The following is a 16,021-nucleotide window of genomic DNA, read 5'->3' as shown; positions in this document are numbered from 1 at the left end:
CTCTCTTACCTTGAAAAAATTGTCTTGACCCCTTGTCTCCCTTTAGCAAATCCTTCCAAAGAGTTGTCTATGTCTGTGCCTCCAGTCTCTCTCTTCCAGTTTTCTCTTCAACCCATCCCAGTTAGACTTCACTCCCCCTCTGAAACTGCCCTTGTCAAGGTCACAAATGAGCTTCGAGTTGCTATAGCCAATGGTCTATTCTTTGTGTTCACCAGACTTGGCTCATTGCCGACATTTGACTGCTGATGACCTTTTCCTTCCCTAAACATTTCCTTCATTTACCTTTCAGGACGCCGCTTCTCCTGCTTCTCCTCCACTCATCAACTGCTTTTTAACTCCCTGTCCTCTTAATGGTGGAGTGTCCCAGAGCTCAGTCCTTATACCTCTTCTCTATCTGCCATATGTGATCACAGCCAGTGCGCTGGCTGTAAGTTCTCAGCAGAGAAGATGACTCTCAAACGGATGTGTCCAGCTCAGTCGTCATCCCTCAACCCCAGATTCCTACCTAGCTGCTTCTTCCTCATCTCCACTTGGATGTCTAAAAATGACCTACCCTCCAAACCAGCCATAACAAAGTACCACAAACGGAGTGGCTTAAGCAACAGAAATGTATTGTCTCACGGTTCTGGGGGCTAGGAGTCTGAATCAAGGTGTTGTCAGAGTGCTGCTCCCTCTGAGGAATTAGGGAAGGATCTGGTCCATGTCCCTCTCCTCACTTTTGGCAGTTCCTTGGCTTGTGGCTGTGTAACTTCAACCTTCTCTCCAGCTCCAACCTGTGTGTGTATGTGAATCCGTGTCCAAATTTTCCATTTTTATAAGGACACCAGTCTTACCAGAGTCCACCCTAATGACCCAATCTTTTTTTTTCTTTTAAAGATTTTATTTATTTATTTGAGAGAGAGAGAGAATGAGAGAGAGAGAGCATGAGAGGGAAGAGGGTCAGAGGGAGAAGCAGACTCCCCGCTGAGCAGGGAGCCCAGGACCCCGGGATCATGACCGGAGCCGAAGGCAGTCGCTTAACCAACTGAGCCACCCAGGCGCCCACCAATGACCCAATCTTAACTTGACTACCTCTGCAAAGGCCCTATTTCCAAATAAAACCACATTCTCAGGTATTAGGGATTAGGACTTCAATATACCTCTTGTGGTTCAACCCATAACACCTACCTGTCCTTCTTTTATCCCATTTGGGTAAGTGGAGCTCCATTCTTCCGTCTGCTCAGGTTGGAAATGTTGGAGTCATCAGTGACTTGTTGCTTTCTTACCCACTGACGTCCAAATCCATCAGCATGTCTGGTTGGTTCTACCTTCAGGTATATTCAGAATCCAAATACATCTCATCACCTCCACTGTTCCCTCCTATTCAAGCCACCATCTTTTGTCATCTAGGTTAGTGACACCAGCCTCCTAACTGGTCTCCCTGCTTCTGCTCCTGCCCTCCTGTAGTAGCCACAGTGACCCTTTTAAAAATGTTAGATTATATCACTGCTCTGCTCAAACCCTCTCACGCACCCATGTGCACCCCCCTCCCACCACCGCATATAGGGTCAGAGCCAGTGGCCTGCAAGGCCTTACATGGCCCACCACCCGCTTTACCTCTTTGGACTCATCTCTTGCTTCTTTCTCCTCCCTCCCTCTGCCCATCCACTCTGGCTTCCTTGCTCGTTCAGCCTCAGCCTCGGAGGCTTTCCATTTGTTGTTCCCACTGCTCAGAATGCTCTTTCTCTGATACCTGCCTGCTTGGCTACCCCCATTCATTTCAACTGTTATCCAAATATCACTTGCTCTGTGAGGTCTTCCTGACCAACCTGTGTCAAATTGTAGTCCTCCTGCCTTCACCCCTTAGACACCCCCCCCCAACTTTATTTTCTCTCTAGCATTAAGCCTCATCTGACTCATTATGTATTCTACTTGTTTTTGGTCAGTTTTCCCCACTTGAATGCCTCCTGGGAGACAGGAATATTTATCTGTTTTTTTCACTGCTGTATTTCCGGGTCTAGAACAAGGCTGACACATAGTAGGTGATCAGGAAATATTTGTACAAGGAATTAATGAACTGAATCAATAATCATCATTATAATAACAGTGAACCGACCATGATTCATAGCTTTCAAAGGATGGTCACCACTGAACGTATCCTCCTGGAGCCTGATGAGGTAAATCTGATTATCCTTATGGTGCAGGTAGGGCAACTGAGGATTCACGTGATTACATGATAGGTCCCAGGTCATGCTGCTGGTAACAAAGCAAGAACTTGACTTTGGGATCAGACCATCCAGGTTCGAATGCTCATTCTGACTCTTTCTGTATGCGTGTCCTTAAGCATTTTACATAATTCTCTTGAAGCCTCAATTTCTTTTTCTATAAACTGGGGGTAATAATTCTCATTTCATAGAGGTATTGAGAAAATTAAATGAGCTCATTCTTGGTGACTGGTAAGTAGTAAGCAGTTGATAAACCTTAGTTTTTTTTATATATCTATCTATATATTTATTTGATACAGAGAGAGAATTAGTGAGAGCAGGAACACAAGCAGGGAGAGTGGAAGAGGGAGAAGCAGGCTTCCCGCCGAGCAGGGAGCCCGATGCGGGGCTCGATCCCAGGACTCTGGGATCATGACCTGAGCCGAAGGCAGACGCTTAACGACTGAGCCACCCAGGCATCCCGACAAACGTTAGTTTTTATTGTTATTATTCTCCCCATTCGTTAAAACTGTTACTGTCTTCCACTGATGAAGAAAGGAATTAAATTGTGGACAAGGGATTCTCTTTCAACACCTTTATTTTCTTTTGGCATCAGCTCAGGACCCAGCTCCTGCATTCTTCTGAGATCTGGAAATTAAGAATTAAGGAAAAAAAATAGCAGGTCTGGTCTAGCCTCTGCCTCAACAACGGTATGTTAGTATTAGTGTTAGCGTGAGTGTGTATGCAGGCAAGTGTGTTTCTTGTGCCTGTGTGTCTTTATTTTCCATTTACTTAGAAAATTGATAGATTTCCAATTTAGAGCAAGGGGGGACCAGGAGGGAGAAGGAAAATGGAGCTGCCCATCAAAATTAGCAGGGAAGTGGGTAAAGGTCATTTGATCACAGCTTGGCTGCGCTCGGAATTAACCTGCATAACAGAGACTTGTTGAGTTTGCAGCTCTTTAAGGAGCATATTAACACCAGGAGGGAGGCAAGGAGACACCCAGAGAGAAGGTCAATTTGTGGTTGCTCAGATCAGCTGGGCTCCAGCACACACTAGGCTGAATGAAGACAGCTCTGGGCCACCGGGGTGAGGGGCAGGGGAGGAAAGCCTGGCGTCTGGAGGAGGGCCCCGGGGCCCAGCTGAGGACTGTTCCTGAAGTCAGGCAGGGCCTGGAGAGCCCTGGCATCGGGGCTGGGAGGGGCTTCTCGCAGCGCCAGCCCCAGCCACAGCAGAAAAAATGAGTGAGGTGAGCATGGCATCCAGTTGTGGCAACTGCAGATTCATTAATCATCTGTGGGGAGAAGAATGGCAGCATTTATATGATAAAGATGGTGGGAAATTAGAAGGAGCAGCAGTGCTGTTTACTGTTTTTATTTTATTTTTATTATCATTAAATTGCTTCAAGTCACCTGTAATTTTCCTAGGCTGTCACAATTACAAATCTTTGAGGATTACACAAGACACGCATGTTCAGGAAGGTATAATTTAAATTTTCAGAGGTCTGAGGGCCTCAGGTCTTTTTTATTACCTCCCTGGCAGTTGGCTCTGATGGGTTGAATGAGGTAACTCCTCCCCCCCCCCACCACAAGGCAGGTTCCAGCCCCTAAGTTTGTGATTTTACCACTCACTTGGGGGCACGGTAGACCCTGAGGCAGCTGTGGTCAGGAGGGCAGGCCTGGAGGGAAGAGGCATGACCTGGGGCCAGGGACCTAAATGCATATTCCTGCTTTACTCCAGAGTGGCTCTCTGCCTGTGGGTAAGCCACTTTCCCTCCCTGTGTCTCCCAGCACCCCATCTGTAGCATGAGGATGTTGATACGTAACTTGCAAGATTATGGTTTGGCTTGTATGAGACTATGGTTCCTTTGTTCTGACACCAACGGAGTTTCCTGCAATTCGATTTAATTTTGACACTACCCAAAGTTCCCGTCCGAACCCAATGTAAGGGCCAATGTCCCCAACAAGACTGCCCTAACCTCAGATGCCTGCCACAAATGAGGTCCCTGTCCTATCTGCACTTCTGTCTGATATGGCTACGAATTCAGGGGTTCCCACAATGTCCCTTCAGGTTTGATAATTTGTTAGAACTCACTGAAAGCACTATACTTCTAATTACAGTTTTGTTATGAAGTATACAACTCAGGAATGGCCAAATGGTCTCAGGGTGAGGGGTGGCATGGATCTTCCATATTCTGTCCTTATGGAATCAGGTCAAATCACCCTCCCAGCATATCAATATGTTCACCAACCAGGAAGGTCCACTGAGTGTCAGTATCTGGAGGTATGATGAGTTTCATTATGTAGGCATGGTTGATTAAATCAACGGCCATGCAGTGGAATTCAATCTCCAGTCCCTCTGCCCTCCCCAGAGATTGTGGGGTGGGACTGAAAGTCTTGCTCTTGGCCAGGCTGTCTTGGCCATAAGGGCCCACTATTAGCATAAACTCAGGTATGTTTAAAAGGAGCTCGATATGTATAACAAAAGACACTCCTATCAGGGAATTCCAAGGGTTTTTGAAGCACTGTGCAATAAACTAGGGACAAAGATTAATTTTTTTTTTTTTTTTTTTTTTTTTTTTTTTACTATATCTGCAGTTGCCAAGTTAGAGTTTTCTTCAGAATCACCCCAGAGCATATTAAAAGTTCAGCCTCCAGGGCCCTGGCTCTCCAGGTGATTGATAACAGGTCTGGGCTGAGACCTACAAATTTGCATTTCTAACGTGCTCCCAGGTAATGTTGATGTTGGTGGTCTATGGATCATACTTGAATAAATGCTGGTATGATATAATGTATGGTAATATGCATGAAATTGCTGAAAACTGTGACATTCATCACAAACATTAGGCATTATCATGAGGACTGTCTCCTCTGAACGGATCTGATTGTTGGATGTGTTAAATGTAATTGTAATTAAATATCAGAGCTGAAGGAAGCCTAGCCTTAGGGTTCTAGCCTAGGGTGTCTGGTTCCCTGGACTCCTGGAAGGTTTCTCAGGGGTTGGGAAAGGAGGAAGATGAGGTCAGAAATGGGGCTGTGCCAGGACTCGTGGAGATGAGAGTTGGACCATTTGCAATGCCCCCTTAGTGATGCCTGCAGGCACCCACTCCCCTCCCCTGCTCTTACCTACACATCTGGGGCCTCAGCCATGACCCCAAGTTCACCCTCCAACTATGATCTCCCAAAGAGCCACCTGGAAAATGATACTGATCTGGTATCTTTAGGGGGTGGGCCAAGGAATTGACATTTTTAGTAAGTTCCCAAGGACCCTGAATGCTCCCCCATAGCAGCTGGCCTTGCCTCTAACTTGCTGGGGAATCTAATGCAGTCTCAGAAGGGTCGGCTTTCTGACTGGCAGGTAGTAGGCACTCAGTGGATGCTTATGGAAGGAATGAGAATATACATGAATAAATTCGCTTTTCCTTCTCCCCAGCTTAAAGTTCTTCTGTGTCTTCCTTTGTTTTTCCACTCCCCACCCTTGTCCTGACCAAGGACCCCAGGAGGGCTTCTGGCCTCACACAGGGTCTTACTCTCCCGGTTACTCTCTCTCCTGCATCTTCTCTTTCTTTCTGCAGCTCTTTCTACATTACCAGGTCTCCCGAGCCCTCCTTCCAAGGTAACTTCCTCGTCTTTCTCTGTGCCTCCGATCAACTGTTGCTGCTTTCCCACTTGGATTCATGGCATCTCCATTTCTCCCCTTCCTCCTGCCCTCCCTCTCCCTCGTTTCTACATCCAGTCTGTGGCTCAGTCCTCTCTCTTTTACCTCTGATCTTTGTCTTATATTCATTTTTATCTTTCCCTCCCCATGTTCCTCCCTATGTCAGGCCTTCGTTTGCTCAAGTTGGGTCCATTGCAATAGCTTCTCCTCTCTTATCTGTCCTCCAGATGATGCCGGACACTTGGCCTAATTAATCATTTCAACTCTCAGCTCTTTTCATACCATTACCCTATTTGAAATCTTTTTCTGACTCCTCACTGTCAGCAGAATAAGATCCGCAATCTTTAGCCACCACAAATTGACCCCTTCTTATTTTTCCAGATTTATCTTCACTCCCCTAAACTTCCAGTCTTCCTAAAATTCTAGATCCCTATGCTCTTGGACCTGAACACTTGCTGCATTCTCTTGTCTCCTCATCCTTATCTTTGCTTTTTTCCTCAGCATTCCTGCTTCCCCTTCAATCCGTGCAGCTCTTTCAACTACAATGGCACCTGTTCCAGATAGCCTTCTGTCATTCCCAGATGTAAGGGCACCCTCTTAAACCTGCATGGCCCTCTGCTGGTCTCTTCTCTGCTTCGCTTTGTGGTTATGTATTTATGTGTCTTAACTTCTGAGATGATCAGACTTCAAGGAGCTGATCAATAGCAGCATGTTCAATGACAGGAACTGCTATAATTGGCTGAGTACCCAATAGGTGTAAAAGGTCCTTCACATACAATGAGTCATCACCTCCATTTTAGAGATAGGACAACTGAGGCTCAGAGAGGTAATGGCCAAAAAGCTGACAAGTGGCAGGGATGAGGTTCAAACCCAGACTGACTCTAAATCCACTCTTGCTACTCCATCCCCAGCTCCCAAGACAAAGAAGAAACCCCCCCATTGCAGAGCAACTACTATGTGCCAATGCTGGAAGGAGTCCAGCACTGAACAAGACAACCCCATGAAATAATATACATGATATACATGAAAGTGACTAGCACAGTGTCTGGCACACAATAGGTGCTCAATATAAATCTCACTGAGAAGTGGATAGACTCAGTGTCAACTTCTCCACCAGCATTTGCTTCCAAAGCTGTGTCCTGGTGGAGGGAACCCTCAGCCAAATGCAGTTCCCATGACCTTGGGCAAGTCTCACAGCCACTCCGACCTCGTTTCCTCACAGTGAAATGAAAAAGCCGGATGACTTTTTTTCTAACTCTAAGAGGTTGGGGTCAATGAGTGGTAAACAGCAAAACAAATAAAACCAGAAGTGATTCTTTTCAACCATTATTTTTTTAAGTCCTGTGACAATTGTTTAACATATATTTTTAATTTTTTAAAAAATATTATTTATTTATTTGAGAGAGACAGAGATAGTGACAGAGAGCACGAGCAGAAGGCGAGGGAGAAGCAGGCTCCCTGCTGAGCAGGGAGCCCAACTCAGGGTTCCATCCCAGGACCCTGAGATCATGACCTGAGCCGAAGGCAGATGCTTCACCGACTGAGCCACCCAGGCGCCCCCCAAAATTGTTTATTATAAAGATGAACCCTGATCCCCCTGATGGGCTTATTGGTAGGATTTCTGGTAGTGAGGCTGGGCCCCAGGACCACCAATTGTTTTGGATTTGCGGTGGGGGCTACCCGGTGGAGCTACCAGCAGGGTCTGCTTGTACTGGATGAGGATGTCTTTGATCTCCTTCTTAGAAGCCTCATCCACGTATTTCTGGTAACAGGCCACCAGGACTTTGGAGATGGACTAGCGGATTGCATAAATCTGGGCCACGTGACCACCACCCTTCACATGGACCCAGAAGTCCACCCAGGCAACTCACTCCTTGCCCAGAGGCAGGTTCCGGTAGCTTCTATTGCTGCGTGTATGGCTCGATCATCTTGAGGGGCCGCCCATTCACTTTTCTGAGGCTGTGGTGGTCTTCTTGCATCCAAAGACCTGCCCGGACAACAGAAGACCCTTGGACAACATGGCTATGAACGTGGATTATTTTCATACTTTGATCCTTCCCTCGGCAAAGGCATTTCTCTGTTTTTTTAGGGAGACGGGATAATGCCCTTCGTGGAGGCTGAGTTTCTGAGCCAAAGTCCCCAGCTCTCCCAGGCTGGCAGGGGACGTGGGGGCAGAGGATAAACAGCTACTCCTCCACGATGCATGGAGTGGTGCTACTTGGGGACCTCTCTTTCTCACGGGGCACTGACTTCTGTGGGATCTGGCCATGCTTGGTAGAGAGTTAATTAATGTCTACAGGGCAAGTTAGCAGAAATAACAATTGCTTTGATTAAGGGAGAGAGGTGGCTATGAGCTTTGGTTTAAGCAAAATGGACAAAGAGTGGGTAGGGAATCATTCGCTCGGCTCCCTTTGCTGGGCCCATGGGCCTGGCTTTCCTCTGTCCTGTCTGCTGACCCCTCTGGTTTCCCCCAGGAAATGAGCCCCCTTCACCAGTTGTGCTTTACAAGGACTCTGGGTTTTGTGGTTGTTGCAGATAAGAGGACTGGTCCTGCTGTGGGCTTTGAGTGTGAATTTGGAGAAGGCCCCAAGATGCCCCAGAAGAGGTTGTAATGGTAGAGCTGATGAAGCCGGCTGTGGTCAGAAGAAAGATGCTTGGCACACCATGGACAGTTGGTGTGGCTCAGCCTCGAGCGGTAAGTGTCTTCCCTGCATGTGCTCATTGAACCTGTTCACCTATCCTAGGAGGAAGGGTGCATGCCAGAGGATGGAAAATCTTGACAACAAGAGAAGAAAGGGGAACGGCGAAGGTGGGTTGGAGAGGAGAAAGGTCTAACTAAGCCCAGTGTTCCTCAAACTTGTGGAGGCTGCCTGCTGGAAGCTTCCGATGCTAACATGTGTTGAGCCCTGCTAAGCGAGACACGCCTGGTGCTAAGGAGCACTGCCTGTGTCCATTCAGGGGTCATCACAGTGATTGCACATGGCAGGTGGTATTTCTCATAGGAGGAGACTGAAGTCTGGAGAGGATCAGGTCTTTACCCAAGTCACACTGCTGGGGAGAACTGCCAGACTTTGAACCCAGGTCTGTCCCGCACCTACGGTTCATGCTGGGTCCACACTCCAGCATTGCCTCTCTCTCTGAAGAACATCTCAAAAGGCTGATACCTCTAACCTTGGTATAAAGCACACTTCTCGCCCCCAAGGGCAGGGGAAGGGGAAGGGGTGAGAGAGGGAATGGGAGATAGGGTACTCGCTGAGTCCTTCAAAGTGCCTGCCGCTTGGCTAGGCACTCCACATGTGTTTAGTTTCATTTAGTTCTTCTATTACCCGGGTGGGAATGGCATAATGGTCCACATTTTGCAGATGAGTGTATCGAGGCCCAGAAATGGCAATCGATTTGCTGAAGGTCACAGAGCTAGTACGTGGTAGACCAAGGATTCTGATCCCGATGGGCCCAACTTCAAAGCCCAGGCTAATTAAAAATATAATTTTGTGCGAAATCCAGGAGCGCCGCATACAAGATTCTATTAAAGGCAAACTGTAGCAGGGGCCAACATTTAAAAATAAATTTGTAGTTGAAAAATTTATAATTAAGGCAATCATCAATTAACTTATTTTTCTGGGAATAGAGAAAGGTTTGCTGTTACTGAATCATGGCTACAGAAGAATCTGGAGCCTCATTTAAGAAATGTGGAGTGTGTTCCATAAAGCAGGAGTTAGAGAGAGGAGCTCAGGGAAGCTGACCCAGGCTGCATGCCCAGAAAGGGGACTTGTTCAAGAGCTTTCTGGGCATGGAGAGCAGGCAGGAAGCACCGCCAGGTTAGCCGCTGCCTGGGAGAGTAGTTTGGCTTCCTTCTAAGGCTGCGCGTAGTATCTGCCAGAAAGGATCATATGACCTCAGAAAACAGGGAATGGGAACAAAGTAATTTGATCATTTGTCTTCCCTGCTCAATAACCTTCAACAGCTCCCCATTGTGTCCCAAATAAACCCCAGAAGCCTTACCTTGACATTCAAAACTCATCATAATCTGGTCCCAATTTACATCCCCAATTCTAGCTCCCACTCATCACCCTACATAAACTTCGTGCTCAAGTTAAACTGGCCCACTTTTCATTCCATTAACCCATATTCTGAGTCTTTCTCCTTTCCACACTGTTCCCTCCAAATCTACCTAGTAAAGTCCTGCTTGTTCTTCAACTTCCTCTCCTAGGAGACTCCTCCAGGAAGTCTCCTCTGATTGCCCACCAAGAAGCAAATGCTCCCTTTCCTTTTTAACACTACACGTGTCACTGATCACCTGGTACCTTGAATTGAGCTTATTTAAGGTACATGTCTCTTCATTCCTACTACACCCGACCTCCTTGTGGGCAGAGGCAATATTTCACAAGTGGGAGGGTATGAATAAACCAGTTACTAACAAGCTAAAAGGTTCATGTCTTATCCATGACATCATTGTAGTTAAATAAGGGTCAACATTTGAGTTGAACGATTTAAAAAGACTTAACTCGAAGTTGCTTAAAAGTGTGCTAGAGACTTGAAACGTTTTGAGAACTAGATTTTTTTTTTTTAGAGTTTCCAAATGATAAACATTCATTCATTCATTCCACATCCTCCGTGTGGAATAGTTTTTTTTTTTTTTTCCTTCTGAATACGTTGTTTGAGAGTTTGAGGGTTTAAGTCCGCCACTGAGACTGGGTCAATGAGGAAACACGCATGCCCTGGGGCCCTAGTGCCGATTGGACTGCTGGCGTGTGTGTCTGAATGTGCACACACATTCTGTTGCAGTGTCCTCATGATTGCCAGTCACCAGACCAGGCTCCTGATTCACATGGCTCCACTTACAGCTGGAGAGAGTGACTTCCTGAGCAAGATTCATGGCTTGCCAGGCATCCATCTCCTCCTGTGGTTAGGTCAAGCCAAGGGAGAGAAATTGAAGGATGTTGCTGTTAAAAATACTTGATAACAGGCCAAGTAATTTCTCCTGCTTTCAACTCCCACATTGCACTCTGTTCATGACTGGGAGGGATAGACATTCCTGATCAAGAAACACCTCTTGCTAGTCTGCACAGCAGCGCCGGCACCCACCTTGTATCTAGTACATTTATAGGTTTGCGAAATTAAGTCAGCAATGTCCCAGCTTGGATCAGTCACAGTCTGTGGAAAGACAACCACACTGGCCAGAAGCCAAGTGCTGCTCAGCCTCGTCATTCTCGGCACAAATCCGGACTTACTGAATGAAAAGAAAAAATCATTGTTCTCTCGGGCTCTCTCCTTTTTGGAAAGTTGGAGAATGATCTCATTTTGAGTAGAGAGCAAGATGACTTTCGCGCCGCTTGCTGCATCCAGTGGCAGAGGACACGGGTCAGGAACCCGGGGCTTCAGAGTCAGCTGCCCATTTCTAAGCTGCGGGTTTTGTTTTGTGAGGACAGGGTGGTGGAGGCTGGGGTCGTTTCATGACCTTGCTGGGCCTTTGCTTCCTCATCTGTAAAGCAGGACCACTCATTGTACTTTATACTTGCTGGGAGAATTAGATGACCTGAGCATAGCATTGGACAAAGGCAGTATACTCATTGAGTATCATCTGTTTGGCATCGCAATGGCCAATGGTGATGTGACAGGCTCAGCTCACCTGCCAAAACCACCTCACCCCAAAGACATCAGCCTCCTTTCTTTGCTTCTTTCCCCCAGAGGATCCCTCAACCCAAACTCAAATCTAAACGTGAAATTTTTAGCATTTTCTGTTGAACGTGACCCTCATTCAAGCTTCCTTTATAATTGAGGTCTAGGCAATAAACACACAGTTTCCTTCCAGTGGGATGTGTGCTGCGGCCATGCTGAGAAAGAAGGTCATGGAGACACCATCCTTGCCTTTGGGGAAAACTGGAGTCCTGCTGGACTAAAAGAGAGGCGCCCCACTTCTATGCAACACCCCCAGTGTGAACGCTGTGGAAAATGAGAAGCAAGCCCGACGACCAGGTTATTGGCACTAAACCATGTCAGTGTCCTGCCTTATTTTAATTATGGTTTCCCTTCTCTGCTATCACCAAATTAAAAAGTCCTTGACATGGTAGTCTAGCAACATTGTTATATTGTCACTTGGCAAATTATGTGGAAAGAACAAATTGTTTTCAGGGAAAGTTTCAAGTAAATTTATGAGCTTATGGACAAATTGCCCATTATTGCTTTCAAAAAAAAATTTAAACACTGTCAACGGACTAATTTTCAACCTTCAAAAAAAAAAAAAGAGAGAGAAAGAATACCATCTCCCATGTTTCTGGAGCTTTAAGATTTATAAATCTTGCTGCTGTACATTTTCTCTCCAAATGGCTGTGACCACACTTGATGGGGCTGAGCTACACTCAGACTCAGATTAGTAACAATGGCAGAGGCTCACAGAGGTCAAGGGTTTTGCCTGTGTTCGCGTGCTGAGGAACTAGTGAGGTTTTGGAACCCAGGACCCCTGACTTCGAAGCCAGTGTTCTTTTTGCTACATTACTCTGTAGTCAACCAGTTATGCACCATTTCACTAACGTTTAATTAGCTAAAAGGGGAAACAGATAACCTTGAAATTAATTCAAGTTAATGCTAAATGTTGCTAACTTTTTATTAGTTGAATGTTTCCATTAACTTTTCCAGTGGCTGCTTCTTTGTACCCCCTCAGAGCAGTGAACACAATTGAGTAAGTGCTCAATAAGTATTTATTGGACAAACAAAATAGTTTGGCGGGCTGGGTTTGGCTGCAGGGTGCGGTTAGAAAGTTGCATCACCGAAGACAAAGCTGAGCGTTTAATTCACTCTTTCACTTGGCAAGTATTTGTGATGTCTCTGTTCTAGGGGACTGCACGCCACAGAGTAGAGCATCGCGCAGAGGTGACCCTTGGCAAGTTATTTAGCCTCTCTGAGCCTCAGTTGCCTTCGCTTTAGAAATGTGGGATAATCATAATACCTAACTGGAGGGATTGCTATTAGGATCAAGTAAGATAATATAACTGAAGAGCTTGGTACAGAGGCTAAGGCATGCTGGTGGGTGCTCAGTAAATAGTAAGGAGAATAATTATCAAGTCTGTGCCATATACTGGTATTGGTTCATACCCTACTGCTCCAGAGGCTTCTGTGAAGTACTGGCTGCAGTCTCAGGAGCAGGCGCACAATGTCACAAGTGATTTGTTTCAGAGCAGAGAAGAACAGAGACAAGCTGTGGAAGCAGAGCTGGTCTCCCATGGTCCCCACAGAAGCAAGCTCCTTCTCCCTCAATTTTAGATGACAGTGAGGGAAAGGACCCAGATGGCGTGGGTGCTGGTCACATGCCCCATGGGCGTCCTCTTAGCATCCTTTTGGGAATTCTTGGCCCATGGCCAGCTCAGCCAGCTGCCTGGATCAGATGTGTGCAGGGATGCAGGGAAACAGGGAAAGGGCCTGTAATACAAGGACCATGGTGGGTTCATGCTATAAAAAGACAAAGCTGGCAAAGCAGAGGATAGTTGGACCTTCTTCTGCAATCCTCTATCCCCTCCCTACGGTGGAAGGAAAGAGTCCTCCTGCCTGGGACCCTGAGGTGCTCCTGCCTCAGCCCTCCCCTTGAGCAGGACTCTACCTGAAGCTGAGTACGGGGAGGGCAGGGGAAATGGGCAGAGTGCTGCCAGGCAGGGGAGGGGGGAGTGGAGGCCCGGAGACCCTCCGTTCTGACTCATTCCAGCCCTGGCTGCTGTCTGGGCCTGAGTGGCACCGAGTTGCTCTAATGAATGTAGCTGCAGGCCAGCTCGTTTACAGTCTGACATTCTCGCTGACCCTGCCAGAGCCGCCTCCTACCCTAAGTGGGGGGAAGCCACTTAGGAAGACAGCAAAGCAACCCGCCACCAATTCATCAGCACTTGGCTTCCATTAGGGATAGGACAGCCTGTGAGGTGGGAGAAGGGCGGGCTGGGACTGAGTAAAGGGAGCGGAGGCAGCTCTATTTGTTTAATCTCATCAGGTTTCCACATCCCAAAGGGATTCTAGGGGGAGCCTTGGGAGACGGAGCAATGGCTGATTGTCTCTTTCAAGGTGGCAGCCAGGTTCAAACGTGTCTTCACCTCTCTCTCCCATTAAAAGAAAATAAAATGCCGATTTGCTGATTGTATCAACCTGCAAGCATGTGTGAGGTTGATTGCAAATTGTCCGGGCCGCCCCCTCCCTGATCATTTATCCGTCCCCGTTTCTGTCTGATCTGTGGTGTCGGTCCATTCCCAAGTCCAAGTCCCCCAGTTGGCCCATCCTTCGTGTCTGGCTCCATGTGTTCCTTCTCTCGTGGCAGTTGGAGCAGTGGTTCTGACGGGGGAGGTTGCACTGCACACCGGAGAGGCGGGGCTTAGAACTGTGGGGACGTTGGTTGTGTCCTCGACAAGGACAGCTTTTGGGTCTGCCTCAGTGGGTCGGCACCGGGGATGCTAAATCCTGCGGTGAGCAGGACGGTCCCCTACAGCAAAGACTCCTCCCGCCCCCAATGCCCGCGGTGGCCCTGTGAAAAAGGTAGGGCAACAGGGACAAGGGTGCTCAGAGGCCACTGGGCTCAAGGGGGGTTGATGCACGCTAACTCATAAAGAGACTGAGGAAGAAGAATTGCAGTGGAGTGATTGAAAAGGGGCTGTTTCTGGCAGTGGACAGAGACTTCTATCTGCTCTTTGGAGCTTCTCCTTGTTCCAGAACAATAGAGAAATGACCCAACAGCCCAAAGGCACATGGACTGGGGGCTTGTGGAAGCCTGTGAACAGTGAGGCCCGATGAACCAATGACCCTTCATCACTGCTGCAACCTGCTCTTCAGAACCTGGAATGCTCGGGTGGGTCTGTGTCTCTCCCTTCTAGCCAGTGCAGGAAAGACCCCAACAACACTTGTTCCTCAGGCTACTACCACTGCAGACCTAGGGAATAAAGCCCTTGCCCTGAGCTTCTGCTTCAGAGGGCTTTGCTCTGGCCCTCCCCTCACCTGGGACCTGGCAATTCCCTGTCCAAACAGCCCCAAGCTGGCTCCCAGGGCATCTACCCCAGGCCCATTGCCAGTGTGCACATCCCGAGGCCCATGATGGCCAAGGAGGAGCTGTGTTGCATTCGGCGGAGTCGGGCGGCAGGCGGGGGGAGCGGGTGGAAGGAGACAGAGCTGGGACACGTGGCCTGAACACAAGGTTAGAGCTGGGTGGGAAGAGAGTGGGCAGGGCCTACTTTGGGCTTCCTTTTCCAGGATCCAAGCCTAGCACCTTCTCCTATTATTACGGTCTTTACCCCCCAGAGATTCCCTGACCTTAACGACGAGCACAGCCAGTCCTCCTGGTAAAATACCCGTGTGGCCTTAACTGGATTTAGGGCCATTCACTCTCCACTCACTCAGATCTTCAGTTTCTCTGCAATGATTTCTCAGAAGGTTAATCACATAATTTTGCTGGCTTTTATAAGTATGTGCATCCCCTCTGAGATTCTCTGGGGGCAGGGAAGAGGTCCAGTGGGACTGGGTCAGTGCAACTTCCCATAACTACAATGACTAACCCCGTGGGGTCAGCTGCATTGTTACCCCAGCTCTGTGATAATTTATGTCTGTTCCTTTGTTTGTTGGCCCCGGTGTTGGCTTATTCTGTTTTCTTGAAAATTTCATCTTTTGGGGACCAGGGCACAGAGCCATAAACTTAGCCCATCGAGGAGTAAATTTGCATGGTTGATAGAGCTTCCATAGAAACAGTAGAAGTTTTGATGTTTCAGGCTGCAGCTCTTGCAGTGTCTTTGATCTTTCACTGACCAGTAAATTATTTATTGGGTCTGTCATAAAGATAAACCAAAGCCTATAAACTATATTTATAGCATCACAAACATCTCCCCTCCTACCTGGCATCTTCGGAGGTAGACCGTGGCCCCGATGCTAAGGAAACATCCAGGCTGGCATGGTACTAAGGCTTTACCCACTTTTTGTCTTTCTTACACTGTTGCTTCTTTCCTTTGAGCTGATTACCTTCTTTTCACTATTTGGCTTCATTTTCCCTTCCAATTTTGGGAGGTCCAGAGCTGAGATTTTTGTGAGGGTTGTTGGTGAGATCCCACTGGCCCTCTGTGGCCTCCGGGGGACCACCCCCTTTCTCTGCCTGAATCCCAGGCCAGTCTCAGCAACTCCCCGGGGAGTCGACATCCCCAGGCCCCAGCACCCTGGCGCCAGGCCCA

At 47.7% G+C, this 16,021-nt stretch overlaps 1 pseudogene; it reads right to left on the bottom strand.

Moving 5' to 3' along the window:
• Positions 1 to 7,446: 7,446 nt before the first annotated feature.
• Positions 7,447 to 7,860, bottom strand: LOC113914472 (annotated as a pseudogene).
• Positions 7,861 to 16,021: the final 8,161 nt, after the last annotated feature.

The sequence above is a fragment of the Zalophus californianus genome, chromosome 11 (assembly GCF_009762305.2).
Source record: "Zalophus californianus isolate mZalCal1 chromosome 11, mZalCal1.pri.v2, whole genome shotgun sequence".
NCBI lineage: Eukaryota > Metazoa > Chordata > Mammalia > Carnivora > Otariidae > Zalophus > Zalophus californianus.
This window is presented reverse-complemented; position numbering and strand designations above follow the sequence as displayed.